This window comes from Pteronotus mesoamericanus, unplaced genomic scaffold, assembly GCF_021234165.1.
Source record: "Pteronotus mesoamericanus isolate MK-2021 breed Mesoamerican mustached bat unplaced genomic scaffold, CSHL_Meso_final contig_68, whole genome shotgun sequence".
Lineage (NCBI taxonomy): Eukaryota > Metazoa > Chordata > Mammalia > Chiroptera > Mormoopidae > Pteronotus > Pteronotus mesoamericanus.
The window spans coordinates 19,274,260-19,292,634 of NW_026555234.1; positions in this window are offsets into that span (position 1 = coordinate 19,274,260).

Below are 18,375 nucleotides of genomic sequence, written 5' to 3' on the forward strand. Positions count from 1 at the left end.
GAATAGTAAGCTCCAGATACAGTGAGCCTGCAGATACTTTCATCATGTTGTATATAATGCAAAAACATACATATCATGAACTTGGAGAGATTTTTCATCTTAGACTTTTCTTATACAAAATTAAAGTTAATTAAAAACACTGAGATTCTTATTGAGTCATTGATATGAGGCTAAGGTAAATATCAAATAAGCCATTTTTTAGTTAAAATATGCTTATTTGCATTATTCTCAGTATTAACTGGAATATTCCTCTCAATTCTCCATGAATATGGACCCTGCAAGTAAACATTTCAGTGATTTGTCCATGGCTCTGTGGGATATAGGTTGGTTTGTTAACTAAATTCTTATAGTATCATAGAACTCTACTTTTGAGATATTGCATAACAAAATAGTTACCTCAATTAAATTAAGGTACCTATTAATAGATAATGTATCTATAAACATTTATCTCTGAATGTAAAAAAAATGCTGTCAAATTATTAGAAAAGAAAATATATCACTATAAATTTACAATAATTTTTGCATGTTTAGTCATTACTTTTCATTATGTTTTTATAATCACATAAATTTGGTTACTGTATTCAACAAAACATTATTTTGTATTCAAACTCAAGAATGCACATCACTTAATCCATGTACCACAGTAAATTATTTTTAGAGATCATACTGCTATAGTAAAAAGATTGTTAAATACTATCATGTGCTTAAATAGTATATATTTTTTTGTTTTGATTGTTCTGTGTTTTTCAGTTGTCTAATTGCATTCCATCTGTTATTTGTCACTCTATTTTTTCTGTTTTTGTTAAAAACGAATCAGCATCCAGACATACAAATGGGGCTTTATTTGCCTCACTGGCTCTGTCACTAAGAGAATTTTAGCTAACTGATTTGTTTCCATTTACTTCAAAACCGAACCTCATCACAGTGTTTTCTTTCATATTAACAGATCAACATTTGTAAATAGGTGACTTTGTTTTTAGTACACGTCTCACTGCACTTTGATGTCGGGACTTGATTAAATGTGTGACTTCCATTTTCATCCCAGGAGAAATTAATTCCTAAAGGAGTAGAAGTGTTTATTATTTTTAAATTTATTATACATATATTCGGTTACAGCAAAATTTATGCTGAAACTACTTAATTAACATATAAATATTCTGTGAATTTAAATATCTTAAAAATTCTAATAATGTCAATAAGTGTACTGAAAATGATTCAGTGAATTTGTTGTGTGTATTATTTATTATAAGCCTAATACAACAGCAATCCTGTTGTTATATAAACCTTTTGTTCCTACTAAACACAATTAAGAAGTTCCACTCTTAAAAATATTATTTATTTATTTATTTTTAGAGAGAGAGAAAGGGAAGGAGAGAGGAAGAGAAACATCAATGTGTGATTGCCTCTGGCACACCATCCACCAGGAACCTGGCCCACAACCCAGGCATGTGCCCTGTCTGGGAATCTAACCAGTGGCCCTTAGGTTCGCACACTGACACTCAATCCACTGACCCACACTAGCAAGGGCAAGAAGCCCTATTTTTTAATAATTAATTGAAATGTAGTCTAATATAATCTTGGGCCCTGAAAAAAAAATAAATGAGAGAAGTAAAGTAATTTGCCACCTAAAGTGTTCATATCTTAGGGACTTATAAAAATCAATTGAATCAGTGAAATATTTATTAAACACCTATATATCTATAAGGAACTATATTGATATTCCATAAGGTTAAGAAAAAATTAGATTATTGCTTCATTTATTAATTTATTCCATAAATATGTATTTAGTATTTACTATGTGTCAGGTACTCTACTAGACACTGATGATATAGTAGAGAACAAAACACAAAATATTTTGCCTTCTATTCTTCTCCACTATAAAAATAAGGCTCATACAGGGTATGTAAAAGGAGGGGGAGGTATGTGAAAAACAAGCCAACCCTTACACTACAAAAGAAGTGCCTGATTTATGAGGGTGGAGAGTAAAAAGTGTTAGAAAAAAATGTGTTTTAAATTTAATATTAAAAAACTAAATTTAAAAGCAATGCTTATGGAAACATTCAGGGCAGGGCAAAAGTAAGTCCGTAGTTGTAAGTATGTGAAACAGAAGTTTGTTCTTGTATTATTTTTTATTAAATATGATATTATTTTCCTTATGAATGACTGTAATGTACTTTTGCTATATCTTCTTATGCTATAAAAATAATGAAATTGATCAGTCTAAGAAGTTAGAAGATCCTACCAGTGACAATGAAAAATTTTACAAAGTTCATAACAGTAATTGATGGAGAGAAAAAGGTCATGTTTATTAATCAACAAGTTGATGCTAGTGATCAAAATGCATTCAAAGATATATGGAGTTTTGTTGGATATGACATACCTTTTCTTAATAAACAAAATGGATTATTTTTTTCAAAAGTCACAAATCATCTTTTGTGAGGTTTTTAAACACAAGTTTTTGCCTATTCTAAGAGATAAATTATTGGTTTTCTATTGAAATAGTGGTGAATAGAAGTGTTTTCCTATACTTTAACTTAAATAAAATTTTATTTTATACTTTTGTGTCATTGAGTAGGATACCTCACTTAATGTTACTTTTTAAAAAATAAACCACCAGACTGTGGTATTCCCAAGATAAAGATTAAGAAGAGATGTGTTATTTTAATTGTTAATTTATTATTTGTTGAAACTAAACCATTTTTTGTATATTTCTTACCTATTTCTATTATTTTTAAAAAACTTTAAATGACTTTCTGGTACCCTTTATCCATTTTTTGACTAAATGTTTGTAAATTTTTTTCCCGTAAAAAAAAAACAAACCCAAACTATTAACCCTTTTTCAGATGTGTTGCAAATTCTTTCCTATTCTATTACTTGTCCTTTAACACTTTTAATATGTATATTACTGTATAGTCTTAAATGTTTAATATAGTCATATTGTCAATATTTTATTTTATAGCTTCTGGGTTTGAATATTCTACTTCAGGGTAAAAATTATTTCGTATTTTCTCCTAAAACTCTTTAGGTTTTACATATTGATTTTTAACTCACATGAATATTTTTTGTATAATGTGTGAAATAGGGCCGTATATTTGTTTTATTTCAAGTAATAGTGGTCCATGCACCTTATTTGTTGAATAAGTCTTATTTTCCCCATTGATTTGAAATATCAATTTAATCATATATTATGCTGTTAGACTTATATTATGTTGTTTCTAGAATGTTTATTTTATTTCATTGATCTACTTGATTATTTCTGTGCTGGTGTGATGTTGTTTTAATTGCTAAAACTTTATAGTGGGTTTAAGTTTTTTAATATTTTATAATGGATTTTGACATTTAAAAATAAATAAATAAAATCAATCTGCATTTTAAAAAAATGGAAAAGAACTGAGACAACTGTAATAGAATAAACATGATTCTAAAATAAATAAATAAATAATTCAAAAAGGAGTTTCCTAAACACCTTAAAAAAATATTAGTAATTGTGTTATTTTAATTCTGGGAAAGTGTTCCCACACATAATTAGTTTTATTTTTTCTCTTCCCATCAAACCTCAACAGTAATTTAATTATTTGAATGCAGAAATTTGAATTATCACATTATCCTAAATGAATCGTTTTTGCTTTTTGTTAATGAAAGGACAAACTTTGTGTTATGCATGAAACTTGAAAAGTTTACAGAATAGTGTGTATACATTTTTAAAAAACATTTTAGTATTGAAGGTATCTATAAAATGTTCATGCAGTTTTAATTTTTAATACGTAATACAGTTTTATTTTTTAATTAATCCCTTCCATATTAGGTATAAGCAAGTGGCAAAATGCAACTCAGGATTTCACAAAATCACCTTTGATTTATTTGCTCTGTTTTCTTCATTTTGGTTTGTACTTTTTAACTGAATTTATTGGTTCACAAAACCATACAGGTTTCAAGGGTACAACTCAGCACGTCATCGGCACTCTATATCGTTCACCCGCCGCCCCTTGCAGAGGTCTTCGCCTCCCCATTTTCTCTACCTTTGCCCACCTCCACCATCCCTCTGCCCACCTGTGCCCTCTGGCTATCACCACTCTCCTGTCTATACCTCTGTGTTATGCATATATTTTTTCAGTTACTACATTTTTAAAGGAATAAAATGTTTAATTGTTATTATCACCCTGAAATCATTAAAAACTATTTGGTGATGACTAAAAGTATACTTATTTAAATATTTACTTAAAATATTGTTTTTGATTCCTTCTTTATAGTTATGATTATCTTAGCTTCTGTTTAGTTTAATTTTTTTGCATAATGATGGAGATTCAATATGCGAAGACATAAATAAACAGTAAATATTTATATAGGGGTATAAATGTATAGTCCATGTTACATATAGCTATTGAGTAAAGCTTATATTTAGAGAATAACTAACATAATAGTCAATGTAGGATTTATTTTAAAATATTACACTTTAATATATATCAACTATTTTCCTTAATTTAACTGATCGAATAGTTATATCAATAGCCATATTAAAAAGATTATACCACCTCAATATGCATGAAAAATAATAAATTTGGGATTATAAAATCTAATTTTAAATGTCATTTTCTTTACAATCGTAACCATTTTTGAAATTATTCAGCAGGTTATATACATCAATTCTAAGAATATGAGACTATGTGATGGGTTTGGAAAATAACACATTATTTTTTCTCCTATAAATATAGCCTTTTATTCTTCCAGATGATCAACCAACAGCTGCTGATTGCATCAGCTGTCCTTTATTTTGGTTGATAAATGAAGCATTCTTTGAATTTAAAAATCTACCATTATTATGCATGTACCAATAAAAATTTTTTAAAAAAAACAACTTTTGAATGATCTCTTTCCTAAACTTCTATGGCATGTGGAAAAATATATTTTAAGCACTCTGACAATTTTGAAAATAAGAAAGTTATATTACCCTCTATATTTTAAAGCTTTTAATGAAGAACTTCATGCATTTCTGGGTTTCTTTAACCTACCCCCCTTTTTAGTTGTTGTTTTAATATGCTATTTTATTTCTGTTCAGTGCATAGTGACGTTTTAATTATAGAACCTCATACATTCTGCAGCAATATCTCTTTTTTTCCTAATTATTTGAGTATTTGAAAATGTTTCATTGTCATCTCACTGGTTTGGGGCATTTTAATCAAAGTCTTTTACCTATGGCAACCCAACAATCTATCCTTTGAAATCTTTTATAGAAATATAAGGTAAAATTTAAAGTTTTGCTTCAAATATAGGTCTATAACAACTAAGTTTATTTGAACAAAATTGTAATGACTAAACTCTGCAATTTGTTAGATGTGGAATACATTTTCTTAATTATTATATTGGATTATTTTCTTTAAAACATTTTTTGTCTCATTTTATGCATGTATATTATACAGCAGAGGCCTTATTTAGTTGTTATCTTCCAGAAATACATCATTAGTCAGATATTTGGAAACATATATCATCTCATTAAAGTACCTTAAAGTAGGGTATAAAAACTCAAAGACTTACATAGTAATGCCTTACAAATATATTTTCTGGCAAAGAATAAACTTAATATTTGAATAAATATTGAATATATTTAATTTTGTTTACATTTCCATACAATTATTTTTTCATGGGATACCATGACTAATCATAAGTTCAGATAATAGAAACTTGCCAAAGGAGCCAGTTGTGTATCTCAGTGTTTCTGAGACTTTCGTTTTCTTTATTTTGTCTATAATTTATTTAGAGGTTCTTTTTCTTAATCTTCTCTCTATTGGTATCCCATTGGGGGAGAAATGTTATTATACAAACATATTTATAGTAAGTGGCAATGTGGTTAATATATAGATGCATTAGTAAGAAAAAAACATGAATTCATATTTCTAAGAAAATAATATATTTCTTAAAATATATATTTAAAATGTAGGCACTAAGTTGTGTTGCAGTACTACATTTTATTTGTTGTGAACTTTAATTTTTGGACTACTCATCATACTTTCATGCTCCTTTTAATAACTCAGGTCTGACCAGTGAACATTTCATTGATCTGGCTATCATCTTTGCTTCAGGGGTAGGCATATGATCCAAAAAAACACTGGGAATACCCAGTAAGATTTTTGCTGGGATTGTTGCAACAGAGTGTCTGGGGAAGTTATGAATATTGAGCTTAGACTTGTGAGAAACTACCACTGAAGCCCAGTCAAAGGGAAGAAGACCTAAGAAAATTGACTATAATGGTAATTTTTGAGTTATTGAATCCAGCTATGCTAACTAAAGCTTGTAAATGTGAACCACGAAAGTTCTTTTTACTTATCCTGTTTGAGCAGACTGGAAGTGAGATTCAATTAGTAGACACAAGATTAGCTGTAAAGAAAACAAACAGAACTAGAAAACATGACAACTTAAACTAAATTGTTTAAGTAAAGGTTAGTGACTATCAATCTATTTTCCTAAACAGAGAACATTTCCTAAATAAATGGCAAGTTTAAAATATGTTTATTTTTTTGAAAAGGTAATCATTTATCCACTAGTTGGGATAAGCACACACATACACACAAACGGGTAAAAATTCAGACTGTAAGAACTTGGTTTCTGTGAGGCAATTTAATGCCAAATGTTAAGTTTTCCTGTTTCTTTAATTTTTCCTTGAGCCTGCTTCATAGTTATTAGCAAATAGGCCTTGGGTGAATAGAAAAAGACATGTGAGAATTATGAGCTATTTTCTCAGAAGACCTGGAGACTGGACTTTCAATTTGGAGTGCGTTCTGGACCTAATAAAAGGACCTCTATAAGGGGACTGGGAAGTATAGAAGCCCACTCACTTACATAAGGGACTTGGGACTTCAGTTCATGTGCCCCTAGCTCAGGGCCATCATCCCCATTGGTTAGTTTTCATGACTGAACTTTTTCCATTGGAAACTCCTAATTTTGGTTTAAAGCATTGCTTCTCCTGGAGTTCTGATCTGCTCTTGCGTTTTAGGGCAGAGTTGTATTGCTAACTCCCCAGTAAGCATCTCTAGTTGAGTTTCTAATAAATATCTAACAAAACTCCTAACTTTTTCTCTTCACATGCAGTCTCAAACTTTACCTATTAGGAGGAATGAAGAGAAGGCATACAAATCCTCTTACGCTGCTTGGGAGTCTGAGCTGCTAAGGCAGCATCTAGCAATAAGACCTAAGGGGGAAAATTTACTTTAAGGATGTAGAGCTAAAAAAGACAGGGGGAGTAAGGATGGCGAAGTTGATAAATTTATATATTTTCCTACTCTGCTTCTCCTTCATCACATTGGATAATAATCTAATGACAATGGCTGAAATTTACAGTTTGGTTTTTTAAAAACCTTTTTTCTTTTATTTGGCTGCATTGTTTAAATTTAAAAACACATTAAAGCAACAACAATCCTAAGCCTGACTCTATGACACAAAGTTTAAGTGCCACATTATTGGGCACAACTTTTCTTACTCTTTTCATGTTAAGTTTTAAGTCCATAGAAAGTATAAACACTCAAACAAAGATGGCAAACCAATTAAGTTTGAGTCAGTTACTTTCTACAACAGTTACAATACTGTCAAACAAATATTTACTCTAGAACTGATGAACTACTGAAATGTATGCACTTTACTAAGAAACACAGAAATTGATAATGACTGTTGATAATGGTCGGTTTTAGCCACTTGTCTAAATTAGTGATTTTCAACCATCATGCCACAAGAATTTTTTTTTTTTTAACCCTCACTTGAGGACAATTTTTCTTACTGTTTTTTAGAAAGGAAGGGAGAGAGGAAAAGAGGAACATTGGGATGATGCTCCAAACATTTGAGCCATATTATCCAGGGCACACAAGAATTTTTAAAACGTGCAATACCTAACCAGCCTGGGGCACTGCCTCTTTTCCCTTAGACTGTCAAATAAAAAGATGACAACAACCAACACAACAATAGCCATCCAGTGTGAATAAATAAAAATTATAATTTTTTTGGTTAGATCAGCAAAATAATATACTTTTTTGGTTTGCTGCAGAATTTTAGTAATTATTTTAAATGGACCATGAGCTGAAAAAGGCAGAAAATCACTAGTCTAAATCAAGGACATTTTTCATGTACCGCACAGAAATAGGTGTAGTTTTTGCTAGATATAGAAGAGCTGAAAGAGCAACCATTACTCCTGAGAGACGATGAAGTCAAAGCTTAAACATGTTAAACCCAAGTCTTTTTCATTGTTCTTGGGAAGACAGAAAATTAAGAATACATGAATTTTAATATTTCCCCATCATAAGCAGCTAGGCATAGCATACCAGATCATATGGCAGTTTGAGGGACATAAAGTTTAAAGGTATATTTTCTTTCCCAGAGCTCACAATCCAACAGAAAGAACTACTTGCAGTCATTGTAGCTAGATTAACTTCTTCTCTACAATTTGATTTTAATGAGGAGTGGAATTACTCATAGGACACAATCTGCACAGAGTGAATAATATATGTTGAGCATAGTTGTGTCCCTAGTGTGTTATATCGTTTAATTTTCCCTTTTAAGGTAGCAATATATTTCCCCTATTCCAATTAATAACCTGAGATTCAGAGAAGCAAAATAGGCATAATAGTTACAGAAGGACAGATATTAAGATATTCTGACCAATCTGATTAAACCACCTCTATTCTTGAATATATATATATATTCAATTATATATATATTCTATATATATATATTCAATTATATATATATTCTATATATATATATTCTTGAATATATATATATTTTATATATATATATATATATATGAAGTCCAGTGACTGTTCATATAACGAGAACAGTTTGTGTGACTTCATGTAATCTGCCAGCCAAGGAGAATTTATTGGAATATGTACGTATGAACAATGACAACTCAACTGTGTATGTGTGTGTGTGTGCAGAAAGTATTCAGCCACGCGATATAAAAAATAGACATTTATTGAAGAAAATGCAAGATACAAAAACATTGTATATAGGACAATGGGCCTCAGTCCCCTTCAAAGTAGGGGACCTCATACTGTTCTCCCAATTGCCTTCAAAGTAGGGGACCTCATCCTGTTCTCCCAATTGCAGTCAGCTGCCTAGTCATATATTCCTGAATCTCTTCCCTTTCAAAGTTGATTTTAATTTGGGGAAAAGCCTGAAGTCACAGGACACCAGATCTGAGCTGTAGGGGGACTGAGTCACCTGCATGATTTGATGTTTTGCCAAAATACTCTGTAAGAGACATGATGCATGAGCAGGTAAGGTGTGATAAAGCTGCCAGTCACCAGCTGCCCATAGCTGAGGCTGTTTTGGACATACCACATCTCTCTATCAATAAAGAATATTGAAGCGGTACTTATTCATTGTTTGGCCTGGAGGTGTGCACTTGTGATGAACACTTATCCAATCAAAAACACAGTTAATATGATGTTGATCTTGCTGTGATTTTGCTGTGACTTTGCTGTGCATTCTTCTTTGGGCATGGAGAACCATGTGACTTCCATTGGGACTATTAGGCCTGTGTTTCCTCATCATACTTGTAGCTGTAGACCCACAATTTTACTCCAGTTATGACCTTCTTGAGGAACCATGGTTCATCAGTAGCTGTTTGAATGAAGTCATTAGCAACTGCAATACCATATTTCTTCTGTTCTGGTAGCAGAAGCCATGGAAAGAATTTTACCATGACACATTTCATGCCAAGATCCTACATCAAAATCTTGGACCCAGTAGTTTCTGGAATGCCCAGATCAGCTTCTAGTTCTCACATGGTCAGTCTCTAATTTGTTGATTCCAGCCAGTACACATTCAACATTCTCATGTGTTCTCCTTGTTGCAGGCTTTCCAGAACATGGGTCACATTCAACAGGTTCTCAACCATCTTTAAAGTGTTTGTGCCACACTTTTAATTGCACTGCGCTCATTTTGCCCTGAAAGCCTTCTGAATCACCTGAATAGTTTCCTCTGAGGAATGTTAAAGCTTAATGTAAAATGTGATGCATATTTATTGCTTTACTCACTCAGTCATTTTGTTGTTGTTTGTTGGACTTTTTTTTTTATTGTCAGTCATTTTGAATGTGGCAGCAAAACAGTACACATGCTTATTCAACAATGTTTACCACCCCCACTAACTAGTACAGTGAAGTCATCATTGTTCATGTATGTGCATTCAAATCCACTCTCTTTGCCTGCCAGGTTGCATTGATGTCACGCAAACCATTCTTGTTATATTAACAATAACTGAACTTTTTCCAGACACATCATAATGTATTCAAATAAAAACCACTGTACTTGGTTAACCAGCAGAGAGAACCCATACTGTTTCTTCTTACAACAGCTGTATGAAAACAGAGTTACTCATGGAAAAGGAGCCAAAAAGTAAACCTAGCAGATTACCTTTCAAGTTGGGTCATAGAACATCTATATGGTTTGCTGGCTCTCAAAACAGAATAAGGGGACCAGAAGGAGAAATAATCTTTTATGCACAGTGAATTCAATGTAAAAAAAAGAAAACTAGACAAGGTGAGAATTAACATGAATAGAGAGAGAAAATATTAATCACAAAGGAATTATGATTATTCCATTAGCTCCTGTGAACAACAAAATAAAAATATAAACAGAAAAAAATTAATTTAAAGATACTGAAATAACAGTAATCTCATAATGCTTAATGGCACAGTACTATTTTGAAAGATGCTTATGGCCTAAGTTAGCATTAATATTTACACTATTTTAACAAATATATTTTAATTCTCTAAGATTAATCTAGGTAGACAATATGGTATTAGTTTAACCTGCTTAAAGGTACCTAAAAACAAGTTTTCTCTCTGGAACTTCTCAATTTGTTTGCTGGAGTCAGTGTCCCCCTAGAAACTCTACCTTCAGGTGCCTTAGCAGGCTTTCTAATTCTAAATTTGGAGTTAAAACAGCTAAAATATTATATTTGTATTTTCTCATTATTTCAGGCCCTGTCACATCACTTATGGTATATTACTTAATGATAAATAGTGCCATAAATGAAATTGCATGCTATAAAATATCATAATAGAATAAATAAAACAGAGACCTCCGTGGGTTCATTTTATTTTCCTTGAATCATTAACCAAGCATTGCTATTATCTTCAGTGACAGAAACTGGAGATGACAAAAGGCTTGCATTTTCTGCTGCTGAGCTGAAAACACAGATTAGGAAACAGGCAGAATTTTTATAATTTTATTTTTAAGTGTGTAGGTAATCATTCTGCTTTTTCCAGGTGTGATTAGAGCCATTTTGATATCTAGTGACACCCACACACAAAATACATAATTTATTTTTCAAGGCAAAAGCTAAATGAAGCTTCAGAAAATCATTTAACCTTGTCTTCTTTCTCTAAGGAGGGGTAAACCTAAAAGCAGCAGAGATATGAATCAGGATCTGAGATGAAAGTCTAATTAGTCTTTTTCAGTAATCATTCATTCACTCATTCACTGATTCATCCATTCAACAAATACTAATTGATTGTTTTCCAAGTGCTAGGTACTGGAAATGCAGCATGATTATTCTAAATCCTTGCCATCAGGAAACTTACAGAGGATGAGGAAAGCTTTAAGATGAAAAAAAAATCATAAAAAAGAATTCTGTGTGACAAAAGGTCTTTGACCAGGAGGTGAGAAGCATTACAAATATTACAGACCAAAGAAACACGTGCAGATAGTCCCAAGAAAAAGAAGCATTCAGCATTTGAATGGCACCATGCCAGGCAACAGATGGTGGGAGAGAGCCTGAAGAGGCAGGAAAAGAAGAGTGAGGGATTTATCTGAAGGTCACTGTTTGGTTATTGAAAAGTTTTAAGCTTGAGATTAATATTTGTATCTTAAAAATATTAATGTAATTAAATATGGTTGTAGTTGAATCAATACAAGGCCACTTACAGCCTCCTATTATTGTGAAATTATGTCCTATATTGTAAGTGGGTGACAGTGTATGCAGAATGATAAAGATTGTTTCCAGAAAGTACTCTGTTTCAAATGACGTGTGCAGGTTTCATTTCTCTTTCAGAGACTTTCTCTTAGTTTATATGTTTGTAATATCTGATGATAGAGAAGTTTGCACTTTAGCTTTCTTAGAGGTTATTTAATAAATATTTATACTAACAGTTTCTAAGTAAAATTTTTTCTTTCTACATTACTTTTTAACAGTTTCATAAAAATCTTTAGATTGAGAACTGGCAAAAACATTTAGGTTAAAGTCTAATAGGTTTTATCTTCAGTGCCAAGCACAGGGCCTATGCTTCTAAAGTTTTCAATAAATATTAAATTTAAACACCAATGAATTATTTAGTAAATGTTATCAGATTGGTTACAACGACTCTCCTGTCAAGAACTTGGTCATAATAGAGGTGAGATGGGCTTCCAAGGTAAGGATCAAAATGGGGGTGTGCAAAGTCACATGAAAGGGAAAGAAAAAAATCCAGGTAACTAAGGCTTGGTTGTATCCTGAGCAAATTCATTTATTTTTCACCAGTATTTATCTCCTAGATACTATTTTAGGCACAGGCTGTAAAATATATATGAAACTAAATCAAATATTAGACCAACTAATAAATTAGTATTAGAGAAAAAGTGATATGAAAAAAGTAAAGAAGGAAGGAAGAGAGGAAGGGAGGGTTTAACAAGAGAACAAACAAATGAAGAAAATGATTCAATGAAGTTTTTCTTGACCTTGCAATGAAAATATCAACATGGTAGATCTCACGGTTGGCTGGGCCTGGGGCCTCCAAAAATGTCATAGGACTTTGTCTTTTTTTTTTAGAGAGAGATGGAAGAGCCTAAGAGAGGGAAACATCAATGTGTAATTGCCTCCTGAGTTCCCCCTACTGGGGACCTGACCCTCAACCCAGTCATGTGCCCTGACTGGGAATTGAACTGGTGATCATTTGTTTCACAGTCCAGCATTCAGTCCTCTGAGCCACACCAGCCAGGGCTATAGCACTTTGTCTTTTTGCACAAACTTTCACCATGTATAGTAGTGATGATAGTCTCTCAATACATGCATCTCACCCATTTACCCAAGAAGAGCACTTTCTTTTTTAAAAACCTGAAAGACAACTCCTGGGAGAATATTGGTTTAGGATGTACACATTTCTGTTTATAATATTGGTTGCAAGCTGTTGACCCTCAATTGAGTCCTAGATATTAATTCTAACATTTATTATACTGTATTATTTGGAGAGGCACTTTTGATTTTTCATTCTTTTTTAGGATATTATAGTAGAAGGAAAATATTTAATAAATAAGATAAATAAGTGATATTTATGTTTTACATGTTTCTAAATATAACTAATAACCAGAAAAGTTACAGAAAGCAAATAGGAATTTTTAAAAGGTAGAAGGCAGTGGTGAATTTAGTCTCTGATTTGGTGAAATTTGATTTGGTACCTGATGAAAGTGAGAGACTAAGACATAAGGAAAAGTAAGGGCCAAATAAAGGAAATGGCAAGTGCAAATATCTTCAGAAAGAAACATAATTAATGCTTTGAGGAAGTGCACAAATAATGGCATGGCTATTGATAGCTACCCTGAGAACAACGGTAGACCATTCTTCAGAAGATCACACTGCACTTACGTGGGAGAATACTCTGCTCAGACACTGAGCTGGTTGGACTCCCTAGAGTGGACCAAGATAGTCTCCCACATGACCCAGCTTAAATTAATATCGTAGGATTCTATACTACAATTGGAGGAGTAATGTCACCTCACAGTAAAGTATGGTTTGCTCTATTTTGTCTTACTCTATTATTTTGCATATGATTCTGTTTCGGTGAAATCATGGTGAAAGTTTATTTTATTGGGAACTATGTAGTGAGACTTTCTCAAGTTCCTAGAATGACCCCATCCTAATCACAATGCAAAACTTTTCATTAGATGGCTGATAAGATGTATGAATACAATTGCAATTTTAACACTTTTTCCAGCATTGTACAAAAAGTTTCATCAGGGTAGTATCGACAATTTCTATTAGTTGTAGTAGCACTGGTTCTGAGGTTAGTGTAGGTTCCTACATTTATACTGAGTTTATGTGGTCTTCAACATGTTTAGCATATTGTAAAAAAGGAACCAAATTTGTATTTTAAGCTGTAAAAATTTGATTGCGAAAAAATGAGTTAAAATGGGAATCTTTATGAGTGTTAAATACTTTGTTAAATGTATTGTTAAAATCTCCTTTCAACACCTTGTTGTAAATGGAAAAATATTTTAATTGGTGATTGTAATATGTTTGCGAGTGCTATTTTCCAACTATTACTAACCATTCCCTGCCAACAAAAAAAAGCTATTGATGATCTTCAACATTTTTCTCAAACATTGCCAGCTACTACAGAAACATGAAAAGATTTTTAACCAAAATGACTTCGTGAGAAACAATAGTTGAACTTTTTAGAGCCCATCAAGAGAAAAACTATAACCTTAGTAATAGGTTAAAATTTCTGTTGCCTCTCAAACCAAAGAAGATTTATTTAAGACATTCATTAAAAAAGAAGGCTGTTGAAAATTTTTAAGAATAACAATAATTAAAATATATTTGATTCTGATTTGAGAATATGGACTATTTTTTTTAAACATAATGAAGGTACTTCAATGTAAATGAGACCAGACTTTTAAATTTGATCAATAAAGATGACAAATTTCCTATGTATATTTTTTAAAAGTGGGCTGGGAGGAGGAGCATGCGTACATCTGTACTGGGAGTGGGTATGTCTTCCCTTGGTGAGAAACATCAGGCCAGAGCATGAAGCAAAGGTCATTTCCACAGATTCTGAAGAGGCCATACAAGGGTAGGAGCAGCCATACTGTGTGCTGGAACTAAAGCATCTACAGGGGATAAGGCATTTAAAAACTAAAGGAAACATAGACCAGGCAAAATGGGCTGTCAGTCAGCCAGTTTGATATTGGATGGATGTCAGCTCAAAAGTAAATTCTTTTTGGTAGAAATATGGCTGAATGTTCTCACAATAAATATAAGTTTAAAATTTGTGATAATAGTCCTTACGTGTGTCAACAATATTTGATTGTCCCTGCTTTGGGGAAGGGAAGCAAGGGGATATCACATGATAGGGAATACGGGAGAGGCTTCAGTAAAGATTTCCGAAAGAATATGAAAATGATGAAAAACTGGCATTTTCATACCAATACACAATGAATCATAGCATTATGCAAATTCATTTTGCACATATTGAATGAATTCGTTGTATCCAAGAATATTTCCTTTGAGATTCTATTTCTCATTATAAATGAACCAATTTTCTTATTAATTTTCTCCTCAGTCTGATGAATTTTATCAGTGTGGGTCTACCCTTGACAAATAGACAAGTCTCTCCCTGAACAACTTAAGGTCATAGCCCAGCCTGTACTATGTCAGACTGGACTTAGGCTTTGGGGATGCACCCACATGGCCAATCTCAAGGGATTGCATTCTGATATTGACTCAAGAGATTTTTGCAATTTCCATTTACTAAATATTTAAGACCAAATTCCCTGGATGGTTCTTTCAAAGTTAATAATGAGTAAGTAGACTATTTAAATCATTGTTTTTTGAAGTCAAAGTCATAAAACAGCAGTGAACTACCTTTTTTCCCCTTTTTTAGTATTTAATTGGTATACTCATTCTGTTATTAAAAATAATATATCTTAACCCTTTCACTTTTGTAAAATATTAAAACTGAATAATTATGTTAAGTGTAGAAAGACTACTTCACTTGGTAAATATGTGTATATATTTGGTGAGCTGTACCTACTCTGCTAGTGATGATTATTTGCTGTTTCAAAATTCTCCAAGACTCTTTGCTTGAGAAATTTTTAGCTACAAAAATAAGTCCATTCTGTAGCACAAAACACCTAAACAATAGCATATTTATATTTAACTAAATTTGATATTTTGTGATTTAAAGAAATATCCTAAAAATCATCCTGCTAAATATCCCAGAAATAAAACCAACAAATCACATTGAATATAAACATTGAAGCAGATAGCTTCATCAAACCAAGAAGAGTACAGTGACTACTTACTCCCATAAAATCATTTTTAACTTTATTATTTAAATTATATTCAGGAGCTTGGGGGTGGAGAGGGCTTAATATATGGTGACAGAAGGTGGTTTCAGTAAACATTTTTTAAGAAAATTTAACATTGAGGAATCAATATTTTCATAGAAGAAAAATGTATTTGATAAATTAGTAGATTTCAAATCTATTACACAGAAGTCTAGAAAGAGCCACAGCTGTCCATATCATCTGGCAAGAGTTTGCCTTTTCACAAAATGGTGACATTGGATGAACTTCAGAGAGTTCTTGGAGTCCTATGGTGTTGTAAGATAAAAGTTTCACAGCTGATTTTATGTATGATGTAGACAAACCTTCTCCAAAATTTTCATGTAATGTATGAAAGCAACATTTATTTCTCATGATTTTTAAATAATACAGCTGAGTTTGTGATACATGTGTTTTCCCAAAGGAATTCAAGTACCTCTGCTATGGAAAGCAGCCCCCAGATTTAAAGCTGGAGAATGTGGGTTTGAATTCTAATTCTCACCTTTACTAACTGTGGCTTGGGACCAGTTTTTTCACTTCCCTGTATTAGTTTCTGTAACTCACATGATTGTTTGGAAAAGAAAGTTGAAGAAATATAAAAGAACAAAATTTTATATAATGCTTTATAAACATTACCACCACTAGGCAAAATCCATAGTCACTGGGACATCTTTTCATTGGAACTTCTCTACCATTGGAAATAGTTTAACAGGCTTTTTAAAGACCTACATAATTATAAGAAGAACCTTAAAATCAAATTAAAACAAATGTAAATAAATTTCACTTGAAATCTATGACCACTTATTATAAAAAATGAGAGAGCATTGAAGAAAAAATTGATACTCTGATTAAATATGTCATTGATCATCTCAAATGTTTGTTTCATTTAAGATAATGTAGTATATTTAAGAGTAAGTTGTGACCCGGTGGAGCAAATATATGCTGATTTAACCAAAATATGGTTAACTTCATTATTCACCTATCTGCAAGGATGTTTGATAGAAACTCTTGCTATGGCCCAATTGTATGAGAAGGTGGTTGTCAATAATCCTGTGACCATCACCTGTGAGAAATATGACACATGAAAGGTCATTTTCAGTAATTTTTCTACCACATTTTTTAATTTCAAATGCCTATGGAGTTTTCCAAGGCTTAATATTTGTTTATGAATGGCCACAGTATCTTTTATCTTAACAGGGGAGGCTCAACCAAGGAACAATCTACTAAAAAACTTACCAAGGAACAACTTACTAAAAAATTTTATGATATCCTTTATTTTGATACAAGTATTAAAAAAGCAATAAAATCAACATATACATCAATGTATCTTATTTCAACTACATATCTTCTAGCATCTCTCCTAATATGTAAAACTGACCTTTGCTATATAACTTATTCTTTGATAATATCCAACTAATTACTATTTTAGTATGTACACCTCTGCAATGTGTGGTATGTGTGTTTGTGCATTAATTTATTTGTCATATTCATAAAAAAGAGAACATAGGTGTGTAAAAGAGATAAATAAGGCACCTACTTTCAGTACTTTACTCAACATGCATAACCAAAAACACAAAATGCTAAAATATGTCTAATGTGTATTCTGTAAAAGTTATTTCCTTCATGTTTACTACAAAGTGAACACCAAAGCTGAGAGCTTGATAACTTAGTATATATTGAATTTACATATACACACACACAGACACACACACACATATACATATATATGTGTATACACACACACACATATACATATATATGGCATAAAGAGAATAAAAGAAAATTGGAAGAAAAATTAATTTAATAGTATTTTTTAATTTAATAGTATTATGGAGGAAATTCCATCTAAGACAGTCCTTTTGCTCAGTGGTCTATATTACTATTTGGCAAACAATGTTTTTTATTTTTTCAAAACCATATTTTGAAAAAATACAGTTCAGCTATTATGGTTTCTTGTCAGTATAATATGTGGAAATAAAATATGGAATAAATATATGACATCGAATGTTCTGGTGATTTCCTTTATTTTTTAATTTAATTTATTTTTTAAATTTAATGTTATTGTTTTATTAAATTTATTTGGGTGACATTGGTGAATAAGATTATATGGGCTTGAAATGTACAGTTCTATACATGATCTGTATATTTCAGTGTGTGCCCAACATCCAAAGTCAAATAATCTCCATCACAATATATTTGGTTCCCTTTACCCTTAACTACCTTCCATCCCCTTTAGCTCTGGTAACCACCATATTGTTTTCTGTGTCTTTGGGTTTCAGTTTTATGTCCCACATATGAGTGAAATTATAT